Here is an 11439-nt window from a genome sequence, read left to right as displayed (position 1 = left end):
TGTTGTCTGTGCCTTCCAGAGCTAATTTAAAGGTGTGGTTGCACTTACTGAAGACCTTTTGGTGATTTCTGAAAGTATTTACTATATTGTTTTAGGTATACATGTACGCTGGTGCATTTGTTATGTTTCGGGATATCCGCTTTTTAAGATATTCGCAACCAAAACAGCCAGTTGCTAGAAACATTATAGCTACAAAAGGTCAGCCGAGAGAGGCACTCCGTTGTCGATCAAATTATGCTGAGGCACTACGACAGAAATCCTGAGGCTGGCGCTATATCCATCTTCTTACATAACAGACAACAAGTACTTCTAAATGGTGCCACATCATCTAAATTAGCAGTAGAATCTGGTGGTCCTCAAGGGACCATCCTGGGATCTATCTTATTTTTACTTTTCATTAATGATTTACCTGAACATGTTGACTGCAGTGTTAGATTTTTTTGCCGATGACTGCTTGCTGTACAGAACAGTCAGTAATAAGTAATGACTCAGATAAACTTAAAAGACCTGTCAAATATACAAAAGTGGGAAGATGACTGGCAAATGAAAGTCAATCCATAAAAAATGTCATGTCATCCATTTTTAAAAAAACCTAATTATTTTTTGATTATTCACTATATAATAATGTCTTAGAAATTGTTAAAGAGAGCAATTATCAGTCATGAACTTGATTTGGGACCCCAAATTGATAATATGACAAGAAAGATTAGTAAAAATCTTGACGGCTTCTTACTCTGCATTATGGAAAACTGCACGCGTAAAGTTAAAAACCTCACTTCCACATCACTAGTTCTTCTAGTCGTTGAATATGCTACAACAGTTTCGTACCCATATAAAAACTCATAAATAAATCAGGTTTAACAGAAAAGAGAAAGGCATCTAGATGATGTGTCCTATAATGATTACAAAGACAGAACACCAGGCCTGGGTTTCATAAAAAAATCACAAGTCCAGAATTTCCTCAAATCCTGAATTTTTCCTCAAATCTTCAATGTCAAGTGATCTGATTGGTAAAACTTGAGTTGAGGAAGGATATGAGGAAAATCTCAATTTGAGACTTTTTATGAAACCAGGAAATAGAGCTGTCTCAAATTTGTTTGACAACTTGCAAATAAGGGTATCAACAAAATTACCGGCCACTAATCCGATTCATAATCAAGTCAAGTCCAAAATAAATCTTGCAAAATAGCTATTACACCACCGGAGCAGCTGGTGCCGCAATGGTCCTGACTTGGTACAGGCACTTCAACCGAAGTGGTGGGTTAAATCCAGTTTTTACAGCGCGCTAAATCTCCCTCACCAATTGAGGCGTGACTATACCAATGGCGATTAAAAGAAATTGCACGCTATTGTCATAATCGGAAAATCAGCGATCACATTAACCCGAATAATTCAGTCGTTATATTCCACTCACTATCGATCGCTACATTAACTCGTGAGTCGGAGAATCGATGACGGTGAGGGCTTGAATTATTCCTGTTACGGTCACATCAGCACAAAGAACAATATACAAAAAACAATCATTACTCATTGTTTTAGATGAAACTGAGTATTTTTCAACCAAGGACTGACATCTAAAAAGAATTTGGTAAGACGCAGTTCTTCATACTCCTGATTCAGGAGTCTGTTACGCAGATATTTATGGTGTTGAGGGAAATCAGAGTAGTTGGTACTTGCTTTAGCGTAGCGAATCAATTGTGAAATATAAACACCATATGCAGGAAATGAAAGAATATTGCTGCACATGTAAAGAAAATTTATGATATTAAAATTAATGTCGTCTCTTTTATCATAAATCTTAGTGCTGAGATGACCATTGTTGTAAGTAAAAGAACAAAAGCCAGGTTAACTTTATTGCACAAAAAATTACATGCCCCGTACTACCTCGTTGCCAGAACGAAATGCAACATCCTCAAGCCTTGAATCATTCAAAAGTGGTATCTCCGCACTGATATTTGAAGGGACCACATACAAACATTCAAATTGCTGTTGTAAATATTTTCATGAAATCTTTACTAGACACATTTATAATTGGAATTAACAGAGTTAATACTTTAGTAAGTTAACACATTTATCATATAGATAGTAGTGATTTACTGAATATTCCCTGTGTAAACATTTTCGATAATTCACTGTGAAATAAATTACCGGTATGTAAAATCACTCTCGGACTTTCTCCGCCAAAACGTCACAGAGCGTCACGCAAAGCGTAATCAATCAGCTTTCGCGAATACCATAATATGACCACTCGTGCCAAGAACGCATTTAGATTTAACTCGTGCGCGCAATCGTTAAATCTGGGCGTTCTTCGGCGCTCGTGATCATATCTTTCCAATTAATTTACTCTTTTAATATTTCCAGAATTAGGAATTAAGGATATAGCTATCTATGGTCATGCCAATTAACACCAAATATTGGCACTATAAAAATGTATTAAAACAAAGGATGGTAGACCAATGTTTCTGAAAGGGGCAATCTTCTAGGGGAAGGTTTTATCTTACTTTTAAACAGATTTCAAACTATGAAAAGGATACCAGTCTGTAATAAACAATGAAGATCGTTCATATTTTTTTTCAAATTCAGATGCTTTAATTCTAAATTGCCAATTGAAGTAGCTAGGTCGCTGGCATAATGTACTCTACCAGGATAGACAATGCCCTTTGTTTATTTCTTAAGAAGTTGGAAATGAACATCATAATCTTTTTTATTGTGGTAACAATGGGTAAGTGGAACTGAGAAATAAATATATTCCAAATTATTACACTCAAAATCCGCTTTCTATCAAGATGCAGTGTTTATTGTCCATTTGTAATCAAAGAATCGCTGTTAGGTTATGTACATTTTTAATGAAACTAGAAAAAAAATGTTTTCATGATTTTGACATATGTGTTGATTTCAATGTTTTGTTTCTTACTGTTTGCCACATTGTTATGTATATTGTTTATATATTGCTCTTGTACTTAATTGTGCCTGAGTTAGCTTGTCTTTCAGGGGCGGATCCAGACAGTTTGGAAAAGAGGGGTTCTAGCTGGGGTTCCCCAGAAAAAGGGGTGCGAGGACATCATTTCATTTTTTTGTCAACTTTACAAATGAAAATGACACATTAAAAAGGAAGTGCCAACCCCCAGCACCCTCTCTGGATCCGCCACCGTCTTGTCTTGTGTTGATAAACCGAGTAGCATGTTAATTTCAGGTGTGCATTACGGGCATTGAGCTTATTTCAAATAGACCGAAATAATGTAACAGTTATTCCTTTTTTCCAATTTAATTTTAGTATCAAAATTAAAGGAATGAATTAGCAAAACAATCGGAACTCCTCAGCCTTTCTTGTTACACCGAAGAAAAACCTCGGAGGCACTGAGCGGAAGAATCTGTCCGGAATTTTGACTGACCCGATTCTAAAATTATAGTTTTACTGGTTGAAAGTTTTACCAATACTCTTTTTTCTAGACCGAGTTATTTTTTTTATTTCTTGTGATAGGTGTAAAACCACTATTAAAAGTCCCATTACTTTCTGTGTTGAATTAAGCTATTCTCAAGGTCCAAATCTTTTTTTAAAGTTTGTTAAAATGAACTTTAACAGGTTTTATCATAGAGGGGACCCTTTAAAGACTCTCTCATAAAATTTGAAGCATACCTTTAATGGCTTCTAAGAAAGAACGGTGAAGTGAAAGTAGACTGATACTAAAAATACTACTTTCCTTTTGGAAATTTGACAAATCTATGGGCTTAAGATCTAGACTCTGACAAATTATTTTCTACATCTGAGTTCAAAACTGTTGTATTCAGTGTGTACCTGACACGATAAGCTTTCCAATGATACCCAGTTTGCATATACTGGCTAAATCAAAAAAAATATACAATGCACCCTAAGAACTACTAAGGACTATTTTCTGGTATGTGCAGGCGACTGGTTCCCCTTAATAGTGGTATTATACCTGATATCTAACCCAATTTCTTAGCGCCACCTGGTAGATTGAACTACTTTGAGTCGCGTATGGCTACTTTTCCGGCAGATTTTTCGAAAAGAAATTTTCCTTTCTGCAATATACTTCTAACGTAACATGTTCAGTCTGGAAAATAATTGAAAAGGTATAAATGTTGCTTTTATGATAAGGCAATGAATGACGGTGCACAATCAAATCGTAAACATAAATGGATTTTTTTTTCTAAAATAATACAAGTATAGGAATAGTCAGCTGATGGTCAGCGTCACTCCTGTCTTGCAAATGATTGGCTAAAACCGTGTTACGAAAGATTTTTTGGGATTTAATGGTTTATATCCACAAAGGCAGTCGAATTATCTGCTAGAAGCAACGATGACTTAGCTTTATAATGCACTAAATGAAGGGTGTAACGGATATACGGAAAGTGCTATCGTTTTCAACTGTATTGTTATATTGTTATTTAATTAACAATATGTATTTCTCCATCCAAATGAGTTTGTTTGTTTGTTTGTTGGGGTTTAACGTCCGATCAGCAATATTTCAGCTATATTCAGACGATGAACATGAAATGGATGATAAAATGAACATGAAATGAAAAAAAAGGATGGGACACAAGGACAATAGGGTTGACAAGTTTTGATTGCCACTGGAAAAAGGGGGTATGGGTAAGGTCGGACAATTTAGCCTCCTGTGGCGGAGCGCAAAGGTTCCTACTCCTATCGAATACCACAGCAGGGTTCTTTAACGTGCGAGGAACGTGGCATCTTTCCCAACACGGTGCACCACTATGGTTTGCGGTCAGGTTTTCCGTATTATAGCCTGACAACCCCAGCATGAAACACGCCAGGGGTACCCCATTCCACCACCTGGGGCACACATCCCAGTTGCTCTGTGGGCAGAGCGCCTAGCCCCCGGTTAGGTTTCTGAGCACTATTTAGTCGCCTTGTACGACAAGCTTAGCGCTGCTGCAGGCCTATTCTTTTAACACCCGGACCTGCACGGGGCTCCATCCAAATGAGTGAAAGAATCGACCCGGGTTTGTGCTTCACGTTTAAAGTTGATTTTATCAAAATGAGTGGACTTTTGTGCCTGGCGTGAAACGATAGCGTAAGGATGAGTTATTTTTAACTTAAACTAAACGCCAAAATAACATGATTGATTGACTGATTATTTATATTTCCACCAGTATTGATGAGTTTACAAAACAAACACATCAAAATGTAAAGACGGGCGAAAAAATGCGTATTGACACAAAATAAGAGCATATTCATTTCAGTGAATAATACACGTATACGAATTTGCAGTTCATGAGATAGATGCTGCCAATACTTTCTCTGTCGACTTTGCACAACCGAAAACAAATTTATTTAAAACGAACTGGCATTCAACCTAATTTCAAGATTCATTGGCCATGATTCAGTCAAATATCACCAGAATTCAACTTGACTTCAACACACCTTGTCGACGATTCAATATATTAGTGCTGCGGACAGGTATCAAAAAGTGCTTTTGTTTTCGAGTTTAATGGGCCTAGAGGGTATACGGCTATATCATATGTCAATGGAAATATAAATCAATGTAGTTTTTGAAAATCGTACTTGTCAAAGTGAAAAAACGGTAAAGTTTTCTGCTATTTTGCAATAATTAGAGGAGGGATAAAAGACCAATCGACCCCACTACAATTTGGTAAGTATTTATTTGAAATCGTTTATTGCAGGTATTGGGAAACAAGTAACATGTAGAGATCACATGTATATAATTTCAAAAATGCAAAAAAGAACTTTTTCCGACAAAAGTTGACTATTTAGTCACAGAACAAAATTGCCCCTAAAAATGGTTGCATTTTAGTGCATTTTCAATGATTTAGAGATAATAAGACACCGCAATGTATATCTAAATATTCTTTACTGAATAACGAATAAAATAAATACAACGATCTCGATTAATCTGTTCGAAGTTGCAAATTTTCACATATTTTTAACTACTGATCATACTAAAATTGTAAACTACGAAATCAATTCCCGGACAACCTGTTCTGTTTCCGAACTGTTTGTACAACAGAAAAGCATGAATATTATCCAAAGTAACTTATTTTTTTACATGACCAATATTTTAAGTGCTTTTTAAGCAAATAGACAAAAGTTTGACATACCTTTTTTTCTGTTATTCAATAATTGAGCGCTCAACATTGTTCGTTTTGGGGAAACTGGAATGAAGAACAGGATATCCATAGTCAAGACAAAGCACCAAATACAAAAATAGTCATAAGAATAACATATATGAATTTCAAGAATTGATTAGCAAGCCAGGCTTGATAAAAAAAAATGGGGGTTTGGATCAGGTTCATTGGTAGGATATTTATTTTAACGCCTTTTCTCTGTTTTTCCTTCAGCGCCCGTCGATCTGTTCTTATCTAATTGATGTCTTTCCGGATTTAAACGAAGAAGGGAAATTCAGTCATTTTTTAAAAGTCATCTAGTATGTGACGGTAAAAAAGAGAACGCTACATTGATTATTTCAAATAAAATCGGTCTTTACCATCATATAGACCGATGAAAACTTTCCAAGTATATGAGTGGCTTATTTCCGATTCCTAGATTTTACAGCATCTTAGCTAGGCAAGAGTTACGGTCCTACCCCTCCCATTGTGTGATGGGAGTGGACAAGACCGTAACCCTTTGCTAGCGAAGATGCTTTTACAGTTGTGATCCCATATTCAGTTTAATTCTTATTGGTATTTATATTATAACAAATCAGAATTCGAGAAGTGAGCCATAAAATGGCTCACTTATTTATTCTTTGCGTGAACCAGACAGTCGTGATTGTTTGCCCGAAAATAAAATTATAAATATACCAAAACAACTTTTCTACATTTTCAAAATATGACAACAGAAGTAACACACAAACCTACTTACTACAACTGCTCTGTACATGTATGTTTACGCCACAAAAAAGTAAGTTTATAACAACTTTCAGACAATAAATATAGCAAACGATAGATTGTACCTTGATCTTGATCAGAGCCCTCTCTTTTTCTAATATTCTTGATCCGCCCCTGGCCTGGACAATGATGTTTCTTTTGAACCAATATGGTTAAAAAAGTCTTTAAAGTTTTTCATTGCGTCAGAACTTCTTTCTTCTTTTTGCGCCAGAATTTTCACAAGGAATCTGGTTTGTTTTTGATCAACTCGTTTAGTATGATCCGTTCAGAGCAGCGGCGGATCCAGAAGGGGGTGCATGGGGTTGGCAACCCTCTTTTTATTGGAAAATTTGTTATTTTCATGTGTAAAATTGACAAAAAAATGGTAAATAATATCCTAGCACAAGCCCTCCCCCCTTTTCTGAGGAAACCCGCTGGTACACCTCCTTTTCACAGTGTCGATCCGCCACTGCAAAGAATATTGCATTACAAGCATTAGCCTGGCGCACAGTTAAACATCATAAGACATAAATATTGTGACAATATTCATTTACTTGTTTGCACATGCTTCCATGCAAAGTTCACAGTTAGGTATTGTCAAAATTCTTACGAAATCCAGTGTTATCATGAACCCCCGAGTCACATTCTTCGTTTGAGGAATCCCTGATTCATGGTTAAGTCTTAAACGTTTTATTTAAAGTCCAACCACATAAAAAACAAATGCCAAAAAAATATGTATGATTTTTGTATGTACAAAAATAAATCTCAAAAACCTTAGGTCTTTTCATCAAAACGTAAGGTAGACTCGATACTTTACATGTGTCTCTGTTCATTAAACAGTCCGGAAACTAGACAAACTGTCCGGAAACGATTCAGAGTTATACAATTTTAGTATTATTAATAGTTTAAATATGCGAAAATTTGCAACTCCAAACTCATTTTTCAAACCCCATGTTGCAGATCGTACCGAGAAAATTGTGTTTATTTTATTTGTTATACAGTAAAGAATACTTAGATACACATTGTAATATTCTACAATGTCTTAGTATCTCTTAATCACTGAAAATGCACTAAAATGCAACCATTTTTAGGGGCAATTTTGTTCTGTGATTAAATAGTCAACTTTTTTCGGGAAAAAGTTCTTTTTGCATTTTTGAAATTCTGTACACTTGATCTTTTACAAGTTAGGTGTTTTCCGATACCTACAATTAACGATTTCATTTAAATTACTCATTAAAAATGTATTGGGGTCGATTAGTCTTTGACCCCTCCTCTAATTAATGCAAAATAGCAGAGAACTTTACCACTTTTCAGGTAGAAAGGAATGATATTCAAAAACTACATAGATTTATCTTTCCATTGACATATGATATAGTCATATACCCTCTAGGCCCATTAAACTTCGAAAAATCTTTAGCCGTCCGCAGGACTAATTAACCTATTCAGCCTTTTTCTAGCATTGTTTGTTGATGTGCAGCATTGATTAACATGTAATCAAAAATGGTATTTCTCATCAGTTTTGCGGAAATAAAGCACATTCTTTGAAACAAAATCCGGTGGATTTATCAACTACCCGTAATGGATTTATTCGTAAGGAATACAATTTGCAAATTATTATCATTTTTCGATCATTGTTTTAAAAAGTGAAATATTCGACACTTAATTGCATCCTTACGAAAAAAGTCATTTTTTGCCAAATTGGCATCACTTGACGTCCATCGTCGTCGTTAACAGTTTATTTTTCAAAAATCTTCTCCTCTGACACTTCTGAACCAATCTGAACCAAACTTGGTATGAATGTTTCTAAGGTAGAAATATACGGTTGTGTAAAATTTTGAAAATTTGGTCTCATTTTTGTTGAAATAAAGCAGTTTTGAGGCAGTCCACACAGAAACTTCAAATGTGTGCTTTTTTTATTATAGCAGTTACTTGAAAAGGGTTAATTGTATATTCATAAAGAAGACAAGACCTGTCACAATTCTGTGGAATAATGGCCTCTGAAATGGCAATATTTGGCATTTTTTTTATTTTTGCTATTTTCTCGATTATACTATTTCGAAAATTTTTTCTTCAGAAACTACCTTACCAATTGGAACCAAACTGGGTATGAACATTCTTCAGAGCCGATGTTTGGATTTTTGGTTTTGCTCGTCGACAAAAAGGCCACTGTTACTTAAAGTAGACTGTAGCGGTAGAACAGCAGTTTGCGCCCTCAAATATCTTTAAAAACCATAAGGTTTAGACAAATTCTGACTAGGTAAAAGTGTTCAACAAGATGAATCTCATCTATGGTGAAATGTTTGTGAAATTCTATTGACCCATGTTGGAGGTGCCCTTTTTTTGTATTTTTTTTTGTACTAATTTCATGTCTTTATTATTTCTTAAAAACTATTCTGAGACTTTCGAACAAATTCCTAACAAATACCAATTGGTTTAGCCTAATTCTGACTTAGGTTAAAGAATTCAGAATGATGTAATCTATTCATGGAGATATTTTCGTGAAAATCCATTATCCTTTGTTGAATTAGCCCCCCCCTTTTTTATTATTATTTTTTTTGTGTGTGATATTTTCATTTTATATGGTCTAACATATGGTCAGACCACGATCATATCTGACAAACGTCAATCGTATTTGAGGACAAAAGTTCGTCCGTTTATGAAGAATTCTATTAAAATGTTTCCGTACAGCATCGGATTCATCTATAGTTATTTTATGCAAAAATGAGCAATGATAGCCTTAGGTCCAGCTCTGCAATCAGTAGCGCGGATCCAGAAATTCAAAAAAAAGAAAGCTCCACTGACTGCATGGCCTAACGGAGCTCGCTCCAGTGATTTCCAGTTGTTGATATATTATCAATTGACTTTTCGAGCATAAGAGCATTCCTTGCTCACTCTCCTGTCCCTTCCATTCGGATCGGCATTTGGCAACCACCTTTTTCAACATCTTAAGTTTATCGGTCCTAGTGGGCAGTTTATTACAATGTAGAGTTAGAATGGCAAGGCTGTAGCTGGCGCCTTGTTTTCTATTGAATCAAAGACGTTTCGTGGAACCTAGCGAAACAAAAAAAAATCGACAGGGGTCTGGGGCCGCACAAGATCCACAGACGTTTTGGGATAAATAGTGTAAAATTAATGCAATCTTGCCATTTCCTGGGACTAATTTCCATTTTAAGATTCTAGTATCTTGAATTTTCTATGAGAAAAACTTAATTCATTGTCTTAATAAATATAACTAGCCAAAGCGATTAAATAAGTTTGTTTCCCTATTCAAATCGAACATAGCACAACTGCCCTAAGTCGATAAACAACTTACTAAAGAGAAATGAAAAAATCCCCAGTTTAAACTTAGTTTATGGTTTATGTTTGTTTGTTTGTTGGGGTTTAACGTCCGAGCAGCAATATTTCAGCTATATTCAGACAATGAACATGAAATGGATGATAAAATGAACATGAAATGAAAAGAAAAAGATGGGTCACAAGGATAATAGGGTCGACAAATTTTGATTGCCACTGGAAAAAGGGGGATGGGTAAGATCGGGCAATTTAGCCTCCTGTGGCGGAGCGCAAAGGTTCCTACTCCTATCGAATACCACATCAGGGTTCTTTAACGTGCGAGGAACGTGGCATCTTTCCCAACACGGTGCACCACTATGGTTTGCGGTCAGGTTTTCCGTATTATATCCTGACAACCCCAGCATGTAACACGCCAGGGGTACCCCATTCCACCACCTGGGGCACACATCCCAGTTGTTCTGTGGGCAGAGCGCCTAGCCCCCGGTTAGGTTTCTGAGCACTATTTAGTCGCCTTATACGACAAGCTTAGCGCTGCTGCAGGCCTATTCTTTTAACACCCGGACCTGCACGGGGCGTTTATGGTTTAATGATTGATTGATTGATTGTTGGGGTTTAACGTCCGAGCAGCAATATTTCAGCTATATTCAGACAATGAACATGAAATGGATGATAAAATGAACATGAAATGATGATGAAATGAAAAATGGGATGGGGCACAAGGACAGTAGGGTCGACAAATTTTGATTGCCACTAGAAAAAGGGAGGGATGGGTAAGGTCGGGCAATTTAGCCTCCTTCGGCGGAGCGCAGTGGTTCCTACTCCTATCGAATACCACAGCAGGGTTCTTTAACGTGCGAGGAACGTGGCATCTTTCCCAACACGATGCACCACTATGGTTTGCGGTCAGGTTTTCCGTATTATATCCTGACAACCCCAGCATGTAACACGCCAGGGGTACCCCATTCCACCACCTGGGGCACACATCCCAGTTGCTCTGTGGGCAGAGCGCCTAGCCCCCGGCTAGGTTTCTGAGCACTATTTAGTCGCCTTTTACGACAAGCTTAGCGCTGCTGCAGGCCTATTCTTTTGACACCTGGACCTGCACATGGCGTTTATGGTTTAAGGAGTTATACCTAGAGCAAGGGGAATAACCCTGGAAATCAGTGATATGTTTTTATCGTATTCAATTTCCCCAAAGCCAGATTTCAGAATGAAATCAGTCCGAGTTACTCTAATGCTAACTGAGATTGATGTTAAATGGTGATTACAAACGTTCTA

The sequence above is a fragment of the Perna viridis genome, chromosome 1, assembly GCF_037379345.1.
Source record: "Perna viridis isolate PV_CMFRI_1.1 ecotype Kerala chromosome 1, ASM3737934v1, whole genome shotgun sequence".
Lineage (NCBI taxonomy): Eukaryota > Metazoa > Mollusca > Bivalvia > Mytilida > Mytilidae > Perna > Perna viridis.
Note: the sequence above shows the minus strand (reverse complement) of the source record.